Genomic DNA, 23,885 nt, shown 5'->3' on the forward strand with positions numbered 1-23,885 from the left:
CAAATGTGAATTTCAGTCCAGGAAAAAGTGTTTTAGCATTCACACAAAGGTAACGTGCGTAATGCAGATGTAACTGTGTGGATACTTACATAAAGTGATGCAATTGGATTACAGTGAGATTCTCCATGTAAGACTTTGCAAATCCACGCACCTGATTGAATTTGTTTTTGTTTGCAAGTGGTTGGACGAGCGGGCGAGACGGCGTTTCATGCTTGTGGCGTAGCCAGGAAGGCTGCCTGAACATTTGGCATCGTTTGATGTTCCGATGGCTAATCATTAATGAAATGGCTCAAAGAATACAATTTGTTCCATAAGAAAATACAAGCTCGCCACAATAACAAGTGCACAACTAAGGGCTAGGGTTAGGAATTACTCAAGCACTTTGTACGCTTGTTTACTTACTTATTTTCAAAATAACGGCTTATTGGATATAACAGGTGCTAACATGCACACGCACGTACACGCACACACACACACACACACTATTTACCTGTGGAATCATCATAGCCATTCACCAGACTGTAAAACTCGTTCATGCCACCAATAAAGTGAATTGTGTGTTCGCAAGCACAGATTGCTCTAAGTACAAGGCTGCTTGCGTGCTCTACTAGCCATTTCTGCTATTGATTTTTCTGGTTTGGATCAATAAATACATCTTTTCGCCCTCTTAAAGTGATTGGAAATTGATTAAACCGGATGATGATTGGTTTGCTGCTCCAGCAGAGGTATGAGTAAATTGTATAAAGTGCATATTTGTGGAAATTAAACAAGCCGATCGTATTAAATGATCATCATGGATTTTTGCCCCAAAAAAATAATGGATGTCATTGCCATAAAATCACAAAGGTAGATACTGTTAAATGTATTTTAAAACATCAAAACTAATAACACTATCTCATCCATCTTCATGCATTCATTTTTGAATGCCATTTATCGGAAAAGTATTCTGTGCAACAGACTCAGAGGGCGAAGTGAACGTAGTGGCATCTTTCGGTGGTGATGACTGAGGCTATAAGTTCCTGACGCCCTCAAGCATGCAACCCATCAGCGCATTCGCTCCAGAGATGTTTGTGTGGAGGTGTCCTGACTCGGGAAGGTCAAGCATTTTGGCAGGTGGCTACGAATGAGAAGCTTGCTGGGAATATTGATTGACAACGTTTACAGCATAGAGCCACGTTATTATCTCCCCGCCCCCCTTATCTAAAAGAAAATGGATCTGATATGGCTGCATAATACCGAGTGGCTTTCATGTCAGAAAAACGTGTCAATAATCTCATGATGCTAAATGTTATCCACCAAATACTATTTCAACATAAGCTGGTATGCAAGATGAATTGTGGAAAAATAGGTACAAACTGAATGGACATGGAACTTTGGAGGTGACTGGATGAGTTTGTTCATGTACAACCTCTGATTACATGCGTGTGAATAGTGCTTTTAAGCAAAATAGCCTAAAACGCTACAATTCACAGACTATTACAAAATGTGTTTTACTAGTGTAGCCTTTGCTTTTATCAGCTGAACTTATTCCACGACAGCATGACCATGACTCAGTAAAAAAAAAAAAAAAAAAAAAAAAAAAAAAAGACTGTGGATGTATTTTCAAATAACACTGTTTCTCTTCCAAGTGATGAACTTATTCAATTCCTGGGCCAATGTGGCAGCGACAAATGACCGCCATTACGGTGCCAGGCTCTCTTTGCACTTTGGCCTCCTCCTTCTCGCACTGTGATCACGCCGGGCATTCATCAGCAGGAAGATGAGACCCATTCAAGGAGGCGCTGATCATTAGAGCTACTCGCAAAAAGAAATCATAAGTTCCTAATAGAGCTAGTGACCCGGAAAAGTTCATTCTATAATTCCGCACAGACGGGGGACAAAAAATACAGATGGAACGAGATGAGAAGAGTCCCTGCAGACACAACAAGGTCAAAGTGCTGACACAGATCAACAACTGTGGTGTATTTCCAAAATGTCAACATCTTTCATGTGTGAAGTTTGAAGGACCAAAAGGCCTTCGATACCTCAGAGAGGCATCAAAAGGAAAAATCAGAGATGGAGCAAATTGGATTGCGAGCAGAAGTTGGGAAGAAATTGCAAAGCAAAAGGTTGTGGAAATGCAAGAAGACCTTCATAAGCTAAACTCGGGATTCCAGAAAATGTCACTGACCTTACACCATTCAAACTTTACTGATTTCCCATCCATTTTTTAAGGTAATATTACAAGTCTGTCTCCTTTATCAGTAAGGTTCTTGTTTGACACCAATCGCCTCTAAAATATCAGATTATGAAAAAACATTCATTGACCAATCAAGAGCTTTGACCAAAGCAGCCGGGGCAAATTTAAGTCAACGCTTTGTTATAGAAACTGTTGAGAAAAAGGAAGTGAGCTTCAAAATACAGTACAGTTGCACTGACCAAACGCTATGTGATTAGCAGCAGGTTTATTTCGCTTTTCTTTGGCGCAAAATGTGAGGCGATGATAGCAACTTTTATCACATCTCGGCGCAGAGGCACTATGATAAAACTTTACTTGTCTCCTTGTGACTTTTCACATGCCATCTGGTTTTAGCAAAAGCAAATGATGTGAGAATAATGGCTCTGCTGGAGATGGGGCGCCACTAATTTCCCACCTGTGGATGCACACATGGAACGTGAGCGGCAAACACGGCTGATGAAAGGAGCGACTCCGAACTACTGGTGGGTGGATTGGGTGACAGAAACTCTCAGAGGAATATGGAAAAAGTGAAGAAAAAAAAAAAAACATGTGGGCGGTGGGAAATAAAAGGTCAACATGAGTTCAGAGACGAGGCCGCGGAGAGTGGCAGTTAGTTGGTCTTGAACAGGTGGGCTTTCCCTGGGATTGCGGCGCAGGGGCACGTCGGATGATGTGCCCGCCCGGGCTTGGTTTGTGCATATGTTCACGTAAAGTTGGGGGGGTTGGGTGGGGGGGGGGGGGGGGGGGGGCGTTATGGAACCCAACAAAGATGGAAAAGGATTTATGGGATTAGCAGATAGGCCGACGAGAGGATAGAGAAACATATTGAGGCAGTCACCTGGATGAATAAATCAGATATTATGAAGTACATTGTCATTTTTAATCTCCCATCCATCGACTGTTACGCCATCTTTGATAAATATAGCCGCTAATCTAGTCCCTTCAGCTCTTTTGCTCGTTCCCTGTTTCTTTAATCCACATTGTCTCATAAGTCAGCCTGCATTGTTGCACGTGGGTATATTTTAGAGGCATAACGGCGACGGGGCTGACAAGCGATGGGAAATAAATGGCAACAAGCGAGCGGAGATAGCGCAGTGATGGAGAATTAAGGAGCCTTTGTGGGTGTAATGCCTGAGCACGCCGGCAAACTCACTCATTTTACACGACTGGCCTTTTCAAGCTTTATCACCTCCTCTGCGACTTCCTTTCATATGCCTATTTTATTGGGCGAATTCGCATTTTGCGCCGCTTTGGAGGGCTTACGAAATGCCGGTACGACTTTCAGGGGGAAAATCATTAAGTGGCTTTTTGATAATGTCAAAGGGGGAAAAAAAAAGGCACCTCCTACTTGCTCAGGGTTTATATATACTTCCTGACCAAGTGAGCTGTGACCTACATTCAACAGGTTTCTGAATTTAACATGGAGACCTCATCCGTCATTGTCTGGAGAAGAAGCAGCAACATCCTGATGAAGGCCGATGCGCCGACAAGCGTTGAGGCTTTTTATGTTTAGGTTCGAACAATATAAAGTTTTTTTTTTTTGTTTTTTTTTACATTTATATTCTCCAACTGAGTGTCTGAATGTGGAATTCTTGAGAATTCTTGTGAATTGTGACTGCCAGAGCTACAACGAGAAAACTGTAAGAAAGCAGACAGCCAAGACTAAAAAGTGTGCACCAACTACGTACCATACTAACAAACAAGATGTACTGGAAGTTAAGTTGCGAATTGCGAGTGCTCCAGCACTGACGAGAAATTTGCAAGGAAGTGTCCTTAGCAATACTGGAATAGAACAAGCTGTCTGGCTGGTTAGTGTCAGGAAACAAATTGCATACCACAGCGGTGAAGCAAACTGTCAAGCTTTGGGACGTTTTTGCTTAGCAGTGATGAATGAAGAGGGTCAGCTGAGAATTGTGACGGCTTGAGCACTGAGGAGGATGTAAGGAAGACAAGAGCAGAATATATCGAAGTGAATGCTTAAGTTGGCAATAATAACCATCAAATTAAAATTTTAAAGGCCAGGTACTTTTTTTTTTTTTCTTTTCTACACATGACTACTAATGAAAATACTCCATTAAATAAAAGGTGACCATATTATTTTCTGATCAAGCGCCAGCACTGATCGTAACTGCAATAATTCACCCTCTTAAAGCGTATGTGTGGTCACTTTGCAGAACACGCTGCATTGCATCGACGTGAAGTAGGTGTCCCTGGTCGAGTGACTCTCAGCATCTGTTTGTCTGTCCCCTGATGATCTGCCAGCTGTACCTGCGACGAGATTAGCCTGCTAATGCTAATAGGCTCCCTTTTGTCGGAAACAACGTGAAACCATCTGGCTCGATTCCTCAGCTGGTCAACAGTGTGGAATATCGTAAAAAAGCCTGCGTTGGCGTTTTCATTGCGGCGCCCAGGCGGTTGCACACAATCTCGTGGGCGTCGACCGGCTACACTAGTCGAAAATAAAAATGCATACATAAAACGGTGCATTGACATTACAGCCCGTCTTGTTTTCTCTTTGTCAAGCATTTGACTCTGTACATTGACAATTGTTTCACGCCTCTGGCAAGCTGCGTGGTCAAAGGGCGCTACTATGCACCACTTGAGGAATCTGCAGACATGAATTAATTTCTCTAAGCTTGTTTCCGAATATTTTGGCAGGCGGGTAAGCGGTATGGACTAAAACACACAAAAAGTGTCATAAAGACTGAATGAGACTCGTGCAACGAGCTGAATTACTTGGAAGGCTTTGATTGACAGAGCTAATATCCATGTCAAACGGCGCGCTGCGGTGGCCTGATGGCAAAGCTGTGGGCCGCAACAACAGCAAGCCTTATAAAATGAACATAAGCAAGGAAAGGACAGGAGGAAATGAAAACAAGCGAAGGACACACGGGGAGTGAACGGTAACAGGAAACGCCAAACATGACATCATGACATGTTTTGCATTTAATGCTAGCTGACCCGGTGGCTCTCACCGGGGTGCGAGGCAGAATCCACGCAGCACCCGGAGGCAATCAGCGGATGCGTTCTAACTAAGGTCAACTCCAAAGGTACAAGCACGAGAGGCATAAAGGAGACAGCCAAATCCCCCCCAGCCCCACATCAGATGGAATTAAAAATGCAAAAGCAGGCGCTATACATCCACGCCCAAGGCTTAGCTTTAGCATATACTCAACCAGCTCCAGGCAGGAAAAGAGGACAAAAGACAAGATAACAAAGGGAATTGGTAATATGGAGTCGCATCATAATCGGCTTTCATGTGAAGTCATATTTCGAGTTTGCTGCCTAAACGAGCTGCCGTATGAATCTAAAAAATTTGGATCAAAATAGTGTGTCAGAACAGTTCCAGGACTGTGTGACGAAAGAAAGGATGATTTCAAATCTAAAAGTGCAAGCCAACATTTTCACACTTCCTCAGCTTTCTCCACTATGCCTTCATATACTCATGGAATGATTTATTTAATTATTTTATTTTCTTTGCTTTCTCCCCTCCACAGCTCCATCAACACAACCATCTTGATGTCGTTCATGTCTTCAAATCAGGTCTCCATGATGACCCCATTGTGACATTGTCCTGCCACAACTCTCGCTCCGGAGCCAAACAAATGCCGCAGGATCTTTTTGTCAAAGTGCTGGTTGATTGCATGGCCCACACTGAAGTAGAAAATTCATACTTGTATGAAATCAATCTTTTGTCACCAAGTCCTAGGACTTTTCTGATATCTTGTGTCCAATTTTGTCAACCATTTAGAGTTTTGTCAATGTCAGTTAAATTATGTTGTTGTTGAAACGTCTCAGAGGACTGGTGGCATGCTTGCATGGACGGCAGAAGGCCGCTTCCAACTACTTTGCAGCCATTTAAAATATACACATTTTGTCACCCATGTGAACATTTGTCCATATCAAGTCGAGTCATTCCACACTACACGGACAGCCAAGGGCACAATTTATTCAGGCCTAACTATCCTGCTGCCTAAAGGGGCTGCAGGTACATGTATGTCTTGGTATGTTCTGGAGTTGGTTGGATCCCAAAGCGCAGACACAAATAAGATTTTTACTATTTATTCACATAACTTGACTAGATGAGAAACGAGAGTTGCACAGAGGAACAGTGGTAATAATCCGACAAACACACACACTTCTCAGACAGCAACTACAAAAAAGTAAATCGATCTGATTGGTTGTGACTAAGTAAAGGATTCAAGATTGACATCACATAACATCACATAGCCTAAAACCAGTTGAAACTAGATGCTGTTACATCAGTTCAAAACTGACACCTGTTACCTCAGTACATAACAGACACTTGACCTCACGGTCATGAACCCAAACTTAACAGGTCATGAACTCAAACGTGACTGACATGACATATCTGGCCATTAATAGCAGGGAATTTTGGCCAAATATAAAACCATACTATACATTCAGTTGAAATTTATTCAGTTGCGGCACTAATGAGGCTGACAAGCCCTCTGACATTGTACAATATTTATAGATTTAAAGTTGTAGCTCTCTTTTATTACTCTGCATGGAGGAGCATACAAATACTTCTCACCTGGTAATGAACTTGACTCCAAACTAAGTTCTCCTAGTTTAAATTACAAGCCAGACGAAAAAGACGACAACCGCAGCGTGACAGCAAAAAGACGTATGTAGAGCGTGTACGCAACGACGGGGGAATAATTCATGGGCTCAGATTGTGGGCTTGGAGAGCCGCCCGCGATGCTGCGTGCATTATGTTAGCAGGCCGTGGGCACATAAATCACAGCGGCGTGCGCAGCGGAAAGCAGTCGCCCAGGCTGCGACTCACAAAGTACCTGTTTATAGGGAATGACAGTAAAACTCGGCATCCGCCACCACCAGACGAGCACTAAGCGGCTTAATGTCAGCGCAGAACACTGGAGAACAGAGCGGGAGCTTGATAAGGGAGTGGATGGATGGATGGATGCATGGACGGATGGGCAGGGAATTAAACTAGAAAAGGATGGACAAGTGTGAGTGTGTGTATGTGAGAGGTAGGAAAAAAAAAAAACTTGGTGACAGGCTGAAGTCACCTTCCTGCCTTGCTTTAATCCACTGGCGCATAATCCGGGTAGCGGAGTAGGAAAATATAGATTACACAATAAATGCTTGAGCTAAACATGACAAGATAAATTTCTTGCTTACATGGCACCATTCGACTAAAGCAAACAGTGCAATGTACAAAGTGGAAGCGATACAACAACAAACATGAACCCCTTTTTTCCCCCACTTGGATTACACTTATTCATGTGCTGATTTATAACACCATTATCTAATACAGTACATTGTATTTTATTATATTCCATTGATTTGTTATAGAGATTTTTTTTAACCTGCGTAGATAAGGGTAATTATAATATTTAATACTGGAAAAGTGGGATTGTAGTTAAGGTAAGCCATTTTAACTCATTTGCTCCCAAAAACATAAACACGTTCTATTTTAAATATTACCATGGTCCCAAAGACGTATTTATTTATATTTTTTATGTTTTGTTTTGTTTTTTTGTTAATGCTGGAGCATACAGAAGGCTTTGATGCAGCCTCTGAACAGAAGAGAATGCCTGAAGCAATGGTAGTTATTACAAAAACGGTCAGCAGTTGGCAGCAGAGTATAAGAGATCAGCCAGGTCCATGTTGAAAACGAGCTCTTTCCCCGACTGTTTTAAACAGATTTGCGAATAATAATTAAACTTGGCTATCTTCGAATGCTAATTACTGCAAAATGGAAACAGATAGAACTATACTTTTTTCCCTGATGTAAGAAGAGACTAATTTTTCTTTTGGTACGTGCCATTTTTTTTTATAGTAATAGAAGACAATATTGAATAAGCGGTCAAGAAAGTGGATGGATGGATGGATGGATGGATGGATGACAATATTCTGTGGACCTTGTAAAAATCAGTCAAAATCCAGTAAAATAGCTGGGAGCGAAGGGGGTTGCTTCAGTGAAAATGGCTGGGAGTGAATGAGTTAAACTAAAAAGAAAAACTTGTAAAGTGGAAGTAAGCAAGTCCAACCGGAATTCAACTGTAGGCCTACTGCCTGACGCACTCCTTTTATGGGACACTGAATAACCGAACGACCCATTTGAACAATGCTTTGAGTTTGCGAACGGGGCACATTTCCAAATGCAAACACGATAACGGAATGGGGATTTTGTGTGCAAGTCCGAGCTCGACTTTTCTTGGTCTCGTTTTTTTTTTTGTGTGTGCGTGTCAAACAAATCCCCCCCTAAAAACATGATTTATAACCCGGAATGATTTATACCCCCCCCCCCCCCCCAAAAAAAAAAAAAAAACAAAAAAAAAAAAACACGGAATTGTAAAGATGTAAGGAATTGTAAAGATGTTTATAAAAAAAAAAAAAAAAAAAAATAAAAAAAAAAGATTCAGGTTGGGTGCACTTAAAAGGGGTGGGTTTGATGCATTGCTTAGGAATTTACAGTAAGTTTCTACAGAAACTTTTGCCCCCTAGGTGCATTACTATGGCGTGATGCACCTTCCGGGCCTTGTTAGCGCAAGTCTGGAAATCCGTAATTGAAAGTGTCAGAGAACGGGCTGTGCGCTGCTGGGGGGTTGAGAGTGGTGCGGCAGGGGATGCTGATTGCGAGTCGGAGGAGGTGAAAAACAAGAGGCAGAAGGCAGCGTTACCCTTTTGACACCAAATTGGCGTCCCGTCCCGCGAGAGTTTGGAAGATTCTTACCTCTTCACAAGTCTCCAAGCGGTCCCCCTCCCAGAGGTGAAGGCGTAATGAAGACGAATGCGGGGAATCCATTTGCGCTATCTTTCCTCCATCTGGCCTAGACTCGACTCTGCGCCGCAATTATCACCGCAGCCAGAAGAGAACTACCCCAGAGCCGAACGCTTGCATCTCGTAGGGCAGCAACGGGATGCCTGACACACAAGGATAAATTCAGATGACAAGAATGAAGTGGGAATATGATTATTATTAGTATGCACATTTTTTAGCAAGAGCTTGGGGGGCTATTTCTCCTGTAACACGTTTAGACAGCAAAACTATCTTTGATTTCTACTTCAATGCGTCCAAGTAGACAACTCTGTGTTCCTACCTAAATACAGTGCTGCAGTATTTTTTTATGTTCAAATGTTTCATTTCAATTTTTTTTTTTTTTTTTTACTGCTCCCCGTCGAGGCAGAAAAGGTTTGAGTTGGAGCTAAACAAAGTATTGCAATATTAACTAACTGGTTTTTCAGTTCAAAATGGCACCACACCTAACATTTTTAAGCCTGCTACCCATCAAGGCAGAAAACTGTGTTGGACCTAAATACAGAGCGAATATTTAAAAGTTTTAAGTTTAAACTCTGTGTGCCCTGCGATTGGCTGGCAACCAGTCCAGGGTGTACCCTGCCTACTGCCCAGAGCCAGCTGAGATAGGCTCCAGCATCCCCCGCGACCCGTGTGAGGAATAAGTGGTCACGAAAATGGATGGATGGATGGATGGAAGTTTAAACTCCTTGCACAGCAAATGCTTCCTTGACTTCTTCTGCAACATTTTTAAGCAGAAAATTTGGCAAAAACATGGCACCACAACTAACATTATTTTTCTACTGCAACCCATCTAGGCAGAAAACCTGACTGAAGAGGGAACATCCTCTGCTGAATGCTGACATGTCGTGAAATCAATTAAGCCCCTGTTGCTTAGAGGCATGGTGCTTAATCAATATACGGCAACTGTGTCAATTTACATTTCAGTCACCAAACTGATCAATAATGCATTACTGATGATACACAATTCAAAATTTTCTCAACTGCAGAATGCAAAAAGTGTCATGCCATCTGTCAGAGATAAATTCAGGTAGCCAAAAAGCTCACGTCTGGTACTTGTTGACTGGACAGAAAGAGAAAGCAAAACTGGCCGGCGGCCAGGCGCACGCTAGATACAAGCTGCCACATTCTGATGTTTCTTTGGCGCCGACTGCTTATTGACTACAAGGCTCTCCGGCTCAGATTAGTGTGATGCTAACAATTAAGGGCACGGTAATGCACTGCCAGGGGGTCTGCTGAGACCACAAGGCCTCAAGAGGAGGAACCTCACAGTGGCCCGTGCATGCATGGCGGGGGAGTTGATCAAGAGGTTTGCCGAGGTTGTTTGTCAGGGGAGAGGGGAAAAAAAAAAAAGACTTAATTAAGTAGGAAAGAAAGCAAGCGAGTTCATTATTTACTAATTGCTTGGCAGTACGCAGGCTACAGGCTACATTCATTATCCTCGAGCGGGGAGAAAATTGAGAGCCAGAGGAGATTTGAACTCTCCAGTATGGAAGAGCTGCAATACTTGGGACAAACAACGTTGACATTAATCAAGGTCAAATTGACCTACAATAAATACTGATGTACCTTCACCGTCATTTTCCGGCCATGCAAAAGGGTATAACTATAAACGTAAACCCCATTTAGAATTGTCTGTCTAGTCTATTCAGTTCAAATTTGATAACAGTTGCACAAATGCTAGGAGAAGTCATTTTAAAGGTCCCCTGAAATTGGCCAAAATGACCCCAGAATTGCGGCTAAAAGCCAAAATGGCTGTGTAGGAATAATTGTAAATAATAAGTTATACATTTGCTGCAATGAAGAACTGCTTCTGCTTCCAATGAAGAATGGTTTGCTTCGCACTCACATTCACATAGCCTAGCCATATATGTTATCTTATCATATATTTGCTTTAATGAAGAACTGCTTCTGCTTGCAATGAAGACCACTTTGCTTGCAAAGAAGAATTGCTTCAGCTTGCAATGAAGAATGCCTTGCTCTATTCCCACTCACATTCGCATAGCCTGGCTATTTGAAGGTGACTCAAAAGCTGAAGAACCACAACATTAACGCAGCAGAATGGTTCGAGCCAGTCTGCTGAGGTCGCTTGTTTTCTGTTAAGAAATGATTGCAAACTTGACCACACATGTATTTAGCAACCTTCCACTCACATGCACAACACATAGACAAATAAGTACACTGTGTTCCAACTATGCCCTGCATTTGCATTTTAGGGTTGGAACACCCATATAACTAGGGGCGTGGAAAGGGCGTGGAAAACCAAATAAATAGAGAGGGTGAGGAGAGGAATCTTCAGAGAGTGCAGGAGTGAATTGTATCAGTCAGTTCCTCTCCTCGCGAGCCCTGAACTGAGTGTCCTCTCTCCTTTTTGTGTCGTGTTTAATAGTGTCAAACAGGTAACCCTGACAGGCTGACTTCATCCATGTTTTTTTTTTTTTTATTGTACATTGACTTGTAGTTTTTTTTAAATGCAGTAATTGAAAATTGTTAAAAGGTATTCTGTAGAATTTTATAAGCTATTGGTCAAGAGTGTGCACAGATTCAGCAGCAGAGTCAAGTGACTCACCTGTGGCACCTGTAGTGACGGACACGGTCTACCAGCATGGAGGACCCCCCCCCCCCCAACGGTACACGTGACGTCCACAGACAGCAGGCATGCACTGATGCATCACAGCGGTCGCGGTCTCCGAAAGAGGGCACCGGCTATCTTGGCCTGGGGGGGGACTTCTCTGTGGCTGTGTCAGCATGAAAGACATTTCAGTCAAATGTCAAGCACGGGCACATTTGCACACTCGCACGGTTGCGTAATGCGTCCGCTAAAATATTGATCAAGGCCAGGGAGTACTGAGCAGACGCACTGAATGCAGTAATCTTCCTTGTACTAAAGTTAAAGGAAGTACAAGCAAGATGAGCACGGCTCTCTTGTGTATAATGTTTGCTGGATACATTTGCTGACTGGTTTGGTCCTAGGTTGGCTGTACAAGTCTGTACAGTTACTAAAGACTTGATGCTGATGACGGTTTGGACTCCAGAGCAAATGATTCCAAACAGAAGAAAATCAAGTCCTTGCAATTGTGCAGCCCCCTTGATATCGATTGAAGATCATAGAAGAAGAAGCAGCGAGCCCACCCTGCAGTGTTGCACTCGCTCTCTAGTCAGCCAGCACCAATTAGGCTTCTCTACTTGGCACTGTCAGCGCACATCACCCGCTCACCGACAACGTTGCTTATTAAACGGCCTGCAACGACAGGGCGCATAAAGACGGTTTTGCAGGGGGCGCCCCACGACAGCTCCTGGGCCTCGCCGGCAAAATTTAGGTGAGAATGTTCGCGTGTGTGTGCAAACAGTCAGCAATTGAGATCCGTATCTCTGCTGCCCCTCTCAGGAAAAAAGTGGAAAGAGCACGCCACCTTCCTGTCTCTCAATAATGGCCACCTCTCTCCCTGCATTATTTTCATGTTGTCTCCGTCATAGCGCAGTCGCTCTCTCAAGTGAAGGTGCATCCACCTCCCCCTCTTCACACTTGCTGCAGTATGCACGCCCATGGGTGCCGGCTTCCTGCTGTGTGCGGCGCACTCAGCTCATAGAAGCTTGTCAGGAGTACGCAGCGTGCCGGCAAATGCTGAATATAAATGAGGAATTCTTTGTAAAACCAGCTAGGACGCTTGTATAACGAAGCAAGGTCAACGTCTTAGGAAATCACGCTGCAAAATGCACAGGAAGTTGGCGTCATTGGCTTGAATATGGTGTTGGAATTTCTTTTCTTTTTTTTCCCCCCCTTTCTCTTCTCATTCTGATGATGAAGAAGAAGAAGAAGAAGAAGAAGAAGAAGAAGAAGAAGAAGAAATCCGCAAGAAAATGTACAAGATTTTAGCTACATGAAGCTTGGAAGTAGACATTAGCCTTTTCAGAAAACACAGAAAATTTTATAATTATAAAGAGTCAATTTGGAATAAACCGTTTGTGGATTACTAGGACCCAGATGACGAAGAATCTACACACAAAAATTTTTGTATTTTGCATTGACATTGTAATACTTAAAAATATAATTATCATCATCATCATCATCATTATCATTATTATCATTATTAACCCAAATATAGAGTTCCTTCTTCAAATTATTCTAATTAGTTTGGTAAATGAATTATTGTCTAACTTTTCTTCTTCCTGAACATACTCTAAAATTTTCCAGATCTGAAAATGTGGATCTTGAAATTGCTCCATTCCTTTTTCTACTTATGACTAGTCCAGCAATCTTTTTTTTTTTTGGAGGGTTTAACAGTGTTTACTTCATTTAGTGGTCTCGGGGAAAAAAAGCCCCTAAAGCTCTGTCAGTCTTCTCTAGTAGGGAGACCGGGGCTAGTTGTATCACGGGTAAGTTGTCATATTGCAATTTTCTTCTCCACCAGAGGGTGCAACAAAAAAGTGGAATACTAGTTTTCTTCCTATAAATGCTAAGGGGCTGTGTACTGTCTGAGAAGAGAACAGCACATTATGAGCTGACATGAGTGGCAGTTATCCGTTTTGCACAACCCAAAATTTTCAACAGCCTATTCTTTTAAACAGGTGTCGTAAACAGACAAATTCTAGCAACAAATCATGTGGACTCGTTAGAGGAGCGATTCAGGCATCTTGTCATGCCTCAGTCACTGCTCTGTTTTAAGCTAACTTGAAACTAGAGCAAGTATTAGCCAACATGATAGTTTGGGGAAACTTGTCTCAGTCATTTTGGGGTTTATTGTCACATATGCAAAGAATGGGCCAATGAAAAATGCACCTTTGGCAACTCTGTTTACATATGCCAGAATTGTTCTTCCGATGATGAGTCAGAAGAGTGAGGAAATTAGTTTGCTAGGTTTTGTTTCATTGTTTAACAATGGATTTTCCAGTTGCTGGAACTACAGTATGCCCACGTCAGGACTGGCTTAAGTTTCACGATGAACCATCCATCCATCCATCGCTTTATTTTTTTAAATTCAATTTAACTAACCCCTTAGTCTGATTGTAATGAAATTTGGTACGCGTGCTTTTCATGGCCAGACACACAGAAAGCTCCAGAACTGTTGCTTTGAAGAGCACAGGAAGCCAAGCACGATAGTTTGAAGCAGTTTTAGGGCTACTTTGCGCCGTGTGAATTGTTGCCGTCCATAGTCACAAACGAGCAAGATACTGAACCCCAGTTGCTCCTGATCCTGTGTCATCAGTAGGTGAATGATGAGACAGTGGTAAAGCGCTTTGAGTGCCTTGAAGGTAGCAAAGCGGGTGAAAGCCCATTTACTGCCTCCATTTTTTTATTTATTTTTTATTTATTTTTTCCCGGAGCCTCCCAGCCTTGCTGCGGTGAGGTGACAGCCGCATAGCAGAGTGCAGCAGTGGGTCTGGCGTACTTGGAGTTTTAGAGGCATATAAATACGAGACGGAAAAGGAGCTGACTGCGGCGCGCTGAGCACCACAGGGATGCCGGTGGGAGACATGACAGCAGAGCAAGACGGGAGAGAGGGGAAAGTGAGAAAGAGGAGCTTCCTGATGAAGACTTCATTCACCTTGTGACAAACTGAGATCCTCCATTCTTTTTGTTTCTCTCAAGCATATTCAAATGCATTTCATAATATTTATGAGTGGATCCTGAGAGTGTTTTGTTTACAACCCTCTGCAATAACAAATAAGAGAGCCGCACGGCTGCGTGAGTTTAAAGCTGGCTCGGCAGCTTTGTGTTATAAAGCGCCCGGTTGCGATGTGCTGCAGCCCTCATAATGTTTTAAGTCGGACGACTTTGTTTTACAAGGCAAGCGAGCCGTTCCGAGGGCGCCCGTATTATTATTTCCTGCGCTTGCGGCGTCCCAAGTGAGCTCGCCTTGCGCAGCTGAGTAATGGAGATTAGATTGAGATTGTTGAAAAGAATCCACACTTTTAGACAGGTCTTAGAGGATACACCGAAACTAGCCAGGATCGAGCGCCTGCGGGCAGTTGAAGCCAGCGGGAGGTCTCTCCCCCGCGCTCGCCGACATGTTCATTAATTCTCTAATTGGGCTTAATTAGCAATTGGCTAATTAGCAATCTCTACGGTGCTAGGGCCAGCCCGCCATATATCGCTGAGTCATGGAAAGAGCTTGATTGGGAGTCTCTTAGGACGCCAAATATGACGCACACCTTAGCTTAAGATGTAAGGCTGCATTCAAGTCGGCAAGAGTGATAAAATAAGTGCAAATATTTGGACTAATGAGGAATGCAAGTGTAGAATTTGCTTGAAACGATTCTTGGGAACCTGCCGCCCAATAACACTCACGGTTGAGGGCTGAGGTTATTTGCAATTTCATAAAATGTCCATAACACGTACGAGTAAACGTTTTGCATTTGAAAGGTTGCACAATCTTCTGTGACTAAAAATCTAAAAGAATGAACACTTGCGCAAGGTGACTTACTGATAGTGTGGCAACAATTTGACCCAGCCAACTAGAATCCAGCTCTCTACCACGCTGAACTGGATACATGAATTAATTGGTACTAGGTGGTTCACTGACCAGTCCAGGGATTAGTCCATTTTACACTCAAAATCAGATGAGACAGACTCCAACAATGCACCATCCTGAACGGTCTCAGTAGTAGCAAATGAATCAGTAATCAAAATGTATGCCAAGCACAAGATGTTGCCCCAAAAGGGGGGGAGACGCAGCGAGCATATGTTGACTTGATTCCAGAACGTCTCCTCCTCTATCTGTCCTCTTTTTCCTCTCATTCCACCCTCTAATAACAGCGAGCAAGGCGGCGGGGCCAGCGCTGTTATGTAAGCGTGCCCCGGCGGCTCAGAGGGTCTGCTGACAGCACACTTTCTCAGCGTCATTAGCGCGCCTTCGCAGCTGGCTCACAAACGGTCAAGGGGTGGAGGGACTGTAACTTTTCCCATAATGCATCTGCAACAAAGTCAAATTTCTCCCTGTACTGAACTGGAACTTTGCGCAAGGAAGCCCAAACAAAGTCAAGTATAGATAACGGAAAGATGCGACAGTACGTGCAGTCATATCTTGACTTCCCAGACCAAGCTCAATGGACGTCGGATGGCTCCTTCTATTATTCATAGAGGGTCATTCCCCAGTAATCCACAGGAATATTAATCATTCTTTGCAGAGGATGAAGAATATACTGCATGCTTGTGAGTATTGTTATATTACCGTAAAATCTTGCGTATGTATGTGTGTGTGTATATATATTTTTTGTATAATTGTTTTGCTTGTGTACCTTGATAGTAGGAGCAGATAAGTTTGACTTCTTCTGCCCCATTTCTTTTCTTTTAATTAAAGAATGAAATAAATGAATAAATGAAATGAAATGAAATGAAATCAGTGGCTGCGTGTTCCGTCATGTATAGCAATAGCATGAATAATTGCTGATGCTTTTAGCTTGACGGGTTTTGCTGACGGTCTCTACACACGAACAATTTCTGGCAACGAGGTACTTAATTACACAAATTTGTAAACACTACACATTCAATATCAAGTTGGAATGTAAGTACACCTTTTACTATAACATCTAGGTACCAGTAAACATCTATTGATTTTTTTTTTTTTTTTTTCCTGTGTATACTACAGTGGGATGATTTTGGATCGTTTCATATGGGGGGGAAAAAAAATAAATTAAATGGTGTCTTACTCATGGGATTTTACAGTTTGTGTCTAAATGTGTTTCCGATCACTTGTTTTGGTCATAACACCACAACAGCAAATTTTTGCTCACAAAACAAAGCAAAAATAACTGACCAAGGGATATCTCGCAAATCGTAGCATTGTATTTGAACGAGCCGGGAAACTATCAAGTCCAAGTGCACTTTGTGGATTAATTCAGCAGCTTCTTGGCCATGCAGGTTAACATCGAGCTGTTGACTTTCCGTCGTCCTCCGCCGTGTGGTTTAGCACAAGCAGCTTGGCAGGGGCTGCCACTCCAGCGGTGGAAGGACTCGGCCTAGCGAGCACTTCGAGCTCTCAGTAAACATCCGCTAAGCACAAAAACGCACCAGGCAGAGGATGTGCACAATCCCTTTAGCCTTAAAAACTTGGCGAGGGAGAGGTTGCCGCTGCCACCCGCCGACCCTCTCCAAGTCTGGATGGAAATTTCGGGGTGTGGCAGAGGGTGAAGCAGTGGAGTGCAAACTTTTTCCGTGGCTGAGAGAATGTCCGCGACGGGGTGATGGCTGACAAATTTATGGGTTTGTTTATGCCATCACAAGCAAACGGCCATTCCTGTGATTGCGCCTTCCCTTTCTCTCCAGACGAGGCGGTTTTCAACAATGTTGGAGTTACGAAGCATCTGTGAAATTGGCAACGAGTGAGTTTGAGAGTGGATTGAAAACAGGCTCAAACTTTGATAAGCCACGCCCATATTTGACAGGTCACCCTGGTCCGGTTACACAGTTTCATTGCCATTTGCGATCAAATTGGCTCCCAGGTGGATAAAGATGTCCCCCCCCTCCCATGTTCCATGCTGAAGCATGTTTGCCGCCACTGCTGTGGCAACGACAGTCACAGCCAGTCCAATTCATCATTTCAATTGTCAACACAGAGGGGACGATTGTGACTTTTCAAGTGGACAATGGAGAGATGGGTGGGAGGCGGAGGCAGCAAATTGGCAGGCAGCACGGCTCATCGCAAGAGCATCCCTTCTTCAAGTGGCAGACAGTGAGGAACGGCATGATGGGAAAATTGAGACTGATTTGCACCCCACTTCTTCCTCATGAAAAGGAACACACCCCCGAGGCAGGAAGGTGGCACGCTGAGAATGGATTGCACGCACACACCGTGCAAAAATGTCCTCTTTGCATCCATTACTCACATTTTTCTCATTTTGTGCAAGACATTGCTTCTTTTGGAATAGGTTTATTATTATTATGTCAGATGTATTTGAGGCTTACCGTTACCAGGACCTCAAGGCTGCTTTCAAAATGTCCGTCACTAACGACTGGGCTGAGAAAAAAAAAAAAAACAAACAGCTACATGAGAAAACAGTAACTGGACCATGATTGTTGACAGTTTTCAGTAAATGACTTTCTGTGATTGTCTAAAATGCTCTTACAATTGCTTTGCCATTTTGCAATGTTGTATTAATAAGAAAAACGACACTCCATATTTGCACTTTATGAAATATATAGAATGCGGAGAATTCAACAGTTTGTGCTAATAATAATTTCATTGCAGCTCCATCTGCTGTGTGCAACTTGGCCAGCGGGGGCAGTATAATACAGCCATGCAAACGGAAATCAAGAAGATGTGAGTCTATGTGAGTCAGTAGATGTGGTAAAGGCACCACTCCAAATATTCCAAATTCATTTTTAACATGACAAATACTTACTTTGTATTCCATATATTCAGAGAAGCTGGTGAGTTACAGTTTAATCATCTGGGGGGGGGGGGGAAAAAAAAAAAGTCATCATTGAGGAAGGTGGTTGTATTTTCAGTCCATGTTGTTCCCTTAATGTTACACAAACAAAAGTGACAGTTGTGCGTGCGTGCGCGTCTGCGCTTTGATGGACCACCGAGACGACTCGAAGGTTCTTCAAGGAGACTCCAGACTCGTCCTACAAATGTGTTGTGTCAGATCATCCCCTTCTCTTTGCACTTTGGATGCATTGGGGTGCGGGCTGCTGTGGCCCAAATGCACGGCACCGACACGTTTGTCCACACACTCTGCTGTGCTTGCGTCCACTGAGGAGTCTTGACAATGACAATGCACATCAAGCGCAAGCCTACAGCAAAATGGCCGGCGTCGCCCATTGCCCGCTTCGTACGTGGACAGTTTGGTCAACACACACACAAACACACACGAACACAGTATAAGCAGTGTCACAGGAAGTTGTGCTAAAAGTGTTGTGCAGACACATGCCGACTCAGCGGCCTTGAAAGCATTAAGGGCGGAGAGGAGACGGGCAAGTGGGACAGAGAAACAAGCAAATGGTAAATAAATCACGTTGCTCCCTAATAACCTTCAGTTTCAAGTAAACAACAGCAAAAAAAAAAAAAAAAAAAAAAAAAAAGAGAGAGAACAACATCACGCTTCAAGTTGTAACTGAAAGCGACAGGAAAGGTTTTCTTTTACAGTGGACGATTTGTGCACTGGATGACATGAGCGGCATGCGGGTTATTTGACAGATTTTTTTCAAGGGTTTTTGAGCCACGATGGCCAATTTGTTGCACCAACTTGCATCTGAGAAGGCCAAAATCGTACACAGGCTATTTGCGTATACCTGCAAGAAAAAACATGGGCCAAAATGCTATCTGACGTTTTTATTATTTTTACCAATTTAGTGGGTGTGTCAAAAATTCTGGTTGGATACATAATTTAGTCTAAGGCCACACTTTGGATCACATTTGAGTCAGTCAGGGAACAAAAATATAAAACATTAAATTGTTTGTCCAATTCCCATATGAGCAAAGTTAGACTTTTGAAAGTTTAGAATTTTAAGACAACACTGTCTATTCTTTCACTCTGCCAAAAACATGCCAAAAACATTTAATAACGATTAGTAAAATCGCGCTGTATGCCGCCGTAAACGTTAAATGACATCAACTATGTTTTTTTTTTTTCTTTTTTTTTTTTTTAAATCAATGGAAAGTGCAACGTCTAAGTACAGCTCTGCCTGGTCAATGGGTTGTGGAATCAAAAACACCCACTAACTATGGGCAGCAGAGTATCTCTTTTCAATGGGCTGCCGGTGTATGGAATTACAATGAAACATGACAGAATCTGATGAAATAGAATGTTTTCAAGGATGACGTGAATGATCAAAGCCTTTGTCACATTAAACCTAATTCATAAAATATCACTAAACAAAAAATATTAATGTCAAAGTCACTGTTGTGGAGAAAACATATCTTCTCACAAAAAGCTTGTTTTCTTCCTATATTTTCAATTTTTGCTCAATGTCACTCAAATGACCCGTTTTCAAATGGCGATTACTAAAGAACGGAATAAGGTGGAAACATACACTTTTTTTTCCTAATGAAAGAATGGAATGCGATCTTTCATTTGGTACCCACACTATGTGTAGTAAAAGCACACAATATTCTGTTTCGCTTGAAAGACGAGTTAAAATGCTCCAAATCGGCCGGCACTGCGGGGATTGTTTTTTTGTTTTGTTTTTTGATAACGTGTGGCAGTAACAGACTTAAGGAAATGAACAAGGCAGACTTCCCTACTCGGTATAAGCGACTCCTGGGTGTGTTTTCATCTCTAAAGCAACTCAACAAACCCAACGTGAATCAGAAAGGGTCAAGCCAACAGGGCGGCGACACGTCGACACACAAATGCCGATCATACCGGATCGATTTGTGTGCAGGACTCAACAAACAAACCCCGGTTGACTTCCACGCCGGCTGGAGGATCAATGAAAGGACCCGGACGGCAACCTGACAAGGTGGGAGAATATCGAGTGGTAGCGGCCTCTGATACCGACGGTGGAGACGGAGCCTCCGGGGAGGGCAAGGAAAGACAAGCGGGAGGCGGGAGGTGGGAGGGCTCCGGCCTGGCAAAAAGTATCAGAAAGGAGAGTAATGATGGGAAAAGGAGAAGACAGGGGCGGGAAAAGGTCTCCAAAGCTAAAGCGTTTGAGGCGGAAGAGGGATGCCGGAAAGGTACACGAACCCAGCCGCGTGTGTGTGTTGTACTGTGTGGACACAACTTCCTCATCTACAGTCGTCAAATCCAGGTTGACACGAGGAGAAAGACTACAAAAGAGCTGAAGTAGCATGTTCTGCACAAAATTGAGCAGGAGAAATACTCAGTTGTTTATGATTCCAAATGTCCAATCTTTACAAAACTAATTGATTATTCTTATTGTGCTTTGCAGCTCTCGAATTTCAACCATTTGGTTGAATCATATAGTTTAAAAAATGTAGAAAATCGGGTAAAAAGATCAGCATCAACATGCAACGGGAGCAAAAAATAAATACATTTTAAAAAATCTGCAAATGTTAAACGTTTATATCATTTTCAAAATGGTTTTACATGAAAAAAAAAAAAAAAGTCAAGTTTTGAATTTTGCCAAATAAATACAGAATTTTTCCCCTGGAGGTTTTCTCCAAAATCCAACAAAATTTCTGCCTGAAGATGTTACTCTCCCATTCTAATTTATATTCTGTTAGCATCCTAATAAGTCAAAACACTCATCTAAAGTGATCTTTCCCCATTGAAATAATGGAAATGCCATTCATCTGTTGCAGCCTCTCAAAAAAAAAAAAAAATCTCATTATAATGTTGGACTTTATCAAGCAGTTAGGACATCATGAAATGGAACACCAGGAATCTTTTTTTTTTTTTTCTTCAATTCATTAGCCATTGTGATGCTCCTTCTGTTATATGTGCCTTGGCCACCTGGGGGCAGTCTAATACAGACGTATACTAGCTACAGTGTAGCTGCAGCAATATTAGTCCTTCTTCACAGTTGATAAAAACTACAGTATATGGTGTGATATTTTCTGTCCATGCACATCTTTGAGGTTTCCCATTATTGGTTAGCATTAAGCTACTTTAGACAAAATTGTGGTTGTTTTCAATGGGAGTGGCACTAAACAGCTTGAAGCCTCTTCATTTTTATTTTTTTTAATTGTTCACTATATGGCAAATGAGTGAAAGTTAAACCAAGAAAATTCATCTCAATGATGTTTGGTATCTCAAAAAATGTAAAGTGGGTCACTCGTATCTCCAGACACTGTAAATACAGTGTAAGTCTGTCAGTCTGTCAACAAAAAAAAAGAAAGAAAAAAATACAATTCTTTACAGCTGACATCTGAGGAGATTTGCTGAATAGTTTTGAGTCATATTTTCTGGAAACATGGCTCAAACTCCAATTAGGTAACTTTACTCAGCTGTCAGTATCATGCATACATTGGCCTATATGAAATATGTCATTGTTGCTAAAAGTATGACTGCTTGTAATGTTTCCCAGGAAGTGCATTGCGTCTATAGGAGGCTGCCTCCGTGCTGCAATGCAGAGGATTGCTCCACAATCCCGCGCTCTCGCCTCCTCCTCCTCCCCCCCCCTCCCTGTGCAAGGACATTAAAGGTGGAAATGTGTCCATGTCACACATTTTTTGCAGTCCAAGTACGCCCACATTCCTCGCCTCGTACGTGACCCATGCCAGGGTACACGGATGACAACTTAATGTCGATGTGCATATGCAGCATGCTGACACGTACATTGTGTGCTGCTGCTGCTGCAGTTGTACAATATTTGCCTTTTTGCAAAGTAAATTGTGCTTGTGTATGCATGTGTGTGTGCCAAATGCGGTTGGATTACGATCCGAGTGTGGCCCGGCTTTGAAAAAGATCAAAAAAGAGAGGATGAAAGCAAACAGCGCTGTGAAGACGACGAGCGCTCACGCGTCCGTCAGATTGAATTTGGTTATCGGCGACGTCGGCTAAATTAGCATCGAAATGATTGCCGCTGACGGTCGACTATCTCCGCGCCCAAAAATGTTTGTGTTTATTACAGGAAGGCGAGGAAGAGGCGGGAGGAGGAGAGGACTGCAGTATGGGGGAGATCATAAAAAGAGGTGAGATTAGGTGGGAGGAAGGATTTTCCAGGAAGATGCTAGCTTGGCAGACTTTTTAACATAACCTTATTCCTCAAATAAGGTGAATCAACACCATTCCAGATATCGTCGATGGGTAAGGTATCCGTGTAAAATGGGTAATGGGAACTATTTTGCACACATGGATATTGAAAATCTGACTTTTTGAGTTCACATTACTAACCAAAACAGCAGCATCACAGCACATAAACAACACTCAACTTAAAACTGCTCCGATATGTATCATACTTTAAAGGACAAGGATGGCAGCAATTTTAAGCAAGTGCAAATTGTGCTCTCCAAAATGGATGATTAGCTCTACTCAGAAAAAGAGAAGAGTGTTAACTGTTGTGATACTTTCATTTTATAACTCAAAGAGTGCTCTTGTATTTCTTTTTGCTCAATTTATATTGTAGTTAATTCACTGAGGTAACTTGGCATCCATATATTCCGACCAACTACTTTAAATCTACCAGAGGCTACGTTCTTCTTCATCATTTTAGTAATGACAAGTCTCAAGAGTGGAAATTTGGATTTAGAAGAAAAAAACTGCATCCTAAGTTTTAACCTCCAGTTTTACATCAGTACTATACATGCTGATAATATTGTTTGATACTACAAACAGGTGCTTTCACTCCTTCTGTAGTCGAATAAAATAAAATAAAATGTTCCCACAGCCATAAATTAAAGTGTATAGCTAAACAACCAAAGACATTGTTTTTTGTATTTGTTAGATTGATCTGATTTACCTCCATTAGCTTCAAAATGGCCCTTCCAAAAACACAAGCGCTAATTGCCATTATTTTTCTTTTAATGAACTAAGTGTCAACTACTACGCTTCTGCTGTTCAATCTGTCTATTTGTGTTTTTTTTAATTGAACACTTAGCTGTATGACATTTTTTTTTATAGCTCGGGGGGTAAAAATCCAGCGTTTGTTTCCAACAGGCGAGGACAAATTGTTTATCTTCCTGAATAGACGAAGACATCAACGGCACATAAAGGTAATTGGTATCCAATATGTCGAAAGGTGAATGTGTGAATATGACTGGAAAGGTAATTTTGTAATGACAAACGTTGCTTTCAACAAGCGAACGCGGCTAAAAGCTGTCCAACACGCGCCAACAATTGCAAAGACGGGAGATATTTCCCGAAATGCGTGGCACAGCCCCTCATTAGCGAGATGAACCATCCATTACGCGCCTTTTGACAGCTCGCGCCCCGTGAAAAGGATCAATGCGACGCTTTGGACCTCCTCCAAGGATGACTGCATTGACGGCGAGCAACGTTTCGCCATCACTT

At 42.5% G+C, this 23,885-nt stretch overlaps 1 protein-coding gene across 8 annotated transcripts in view; it reads right to left on the minus strand.

The window, feature by feature from the left end:
- LOC144003841 (uncharacterized) overlaps nt 1–23,885 on the minus strand; it is a 94,002-nt gene that overhangs the window by 63,790 nt on the left and 6,327 nt on the right. For 6 of the 8 annotated variants that reach the window (XR_013279093.1, XR_013279092.1, XR_013279094.1 and 3 more), the window contains 3 exons: nt 18,369–18,416; nt 17,932–17,983; nt 8,943–9,133 (listed from right to left, as the gene is read on the minus strand). The exons of 1 other annotated variant lie outside the window; for it this stretch is intronic. The gene's annotated coding sequence lies outside the window, so the exon portion shown is untranslated. Of the gene's footprint in view, nt 1–8,942; nt 9,134–11,595; nt 11,765–17,931; nt 17,984–18,368; nt 18,417–23,885 lie in introns of all 8 variants that reach the window. One more of the 8 variants, XM_077500466.1, reaches the window with a different exon arrangement.

Source organism: Festucalex cinctus, chromosome 16, assembly GCF_051991245.1.
Source record: "Festucalex cinctus isolate MCC-2025b chromosome 16, RoL_Fcin_1.0, whole genome shotgun sequence".
Lineage (NCBI taxonomy): Eukaryota > Metazoa > Chordata > Actinopteri > Syngnathiformes > Syngnathidae > Festucalex > Festucalex cinctus.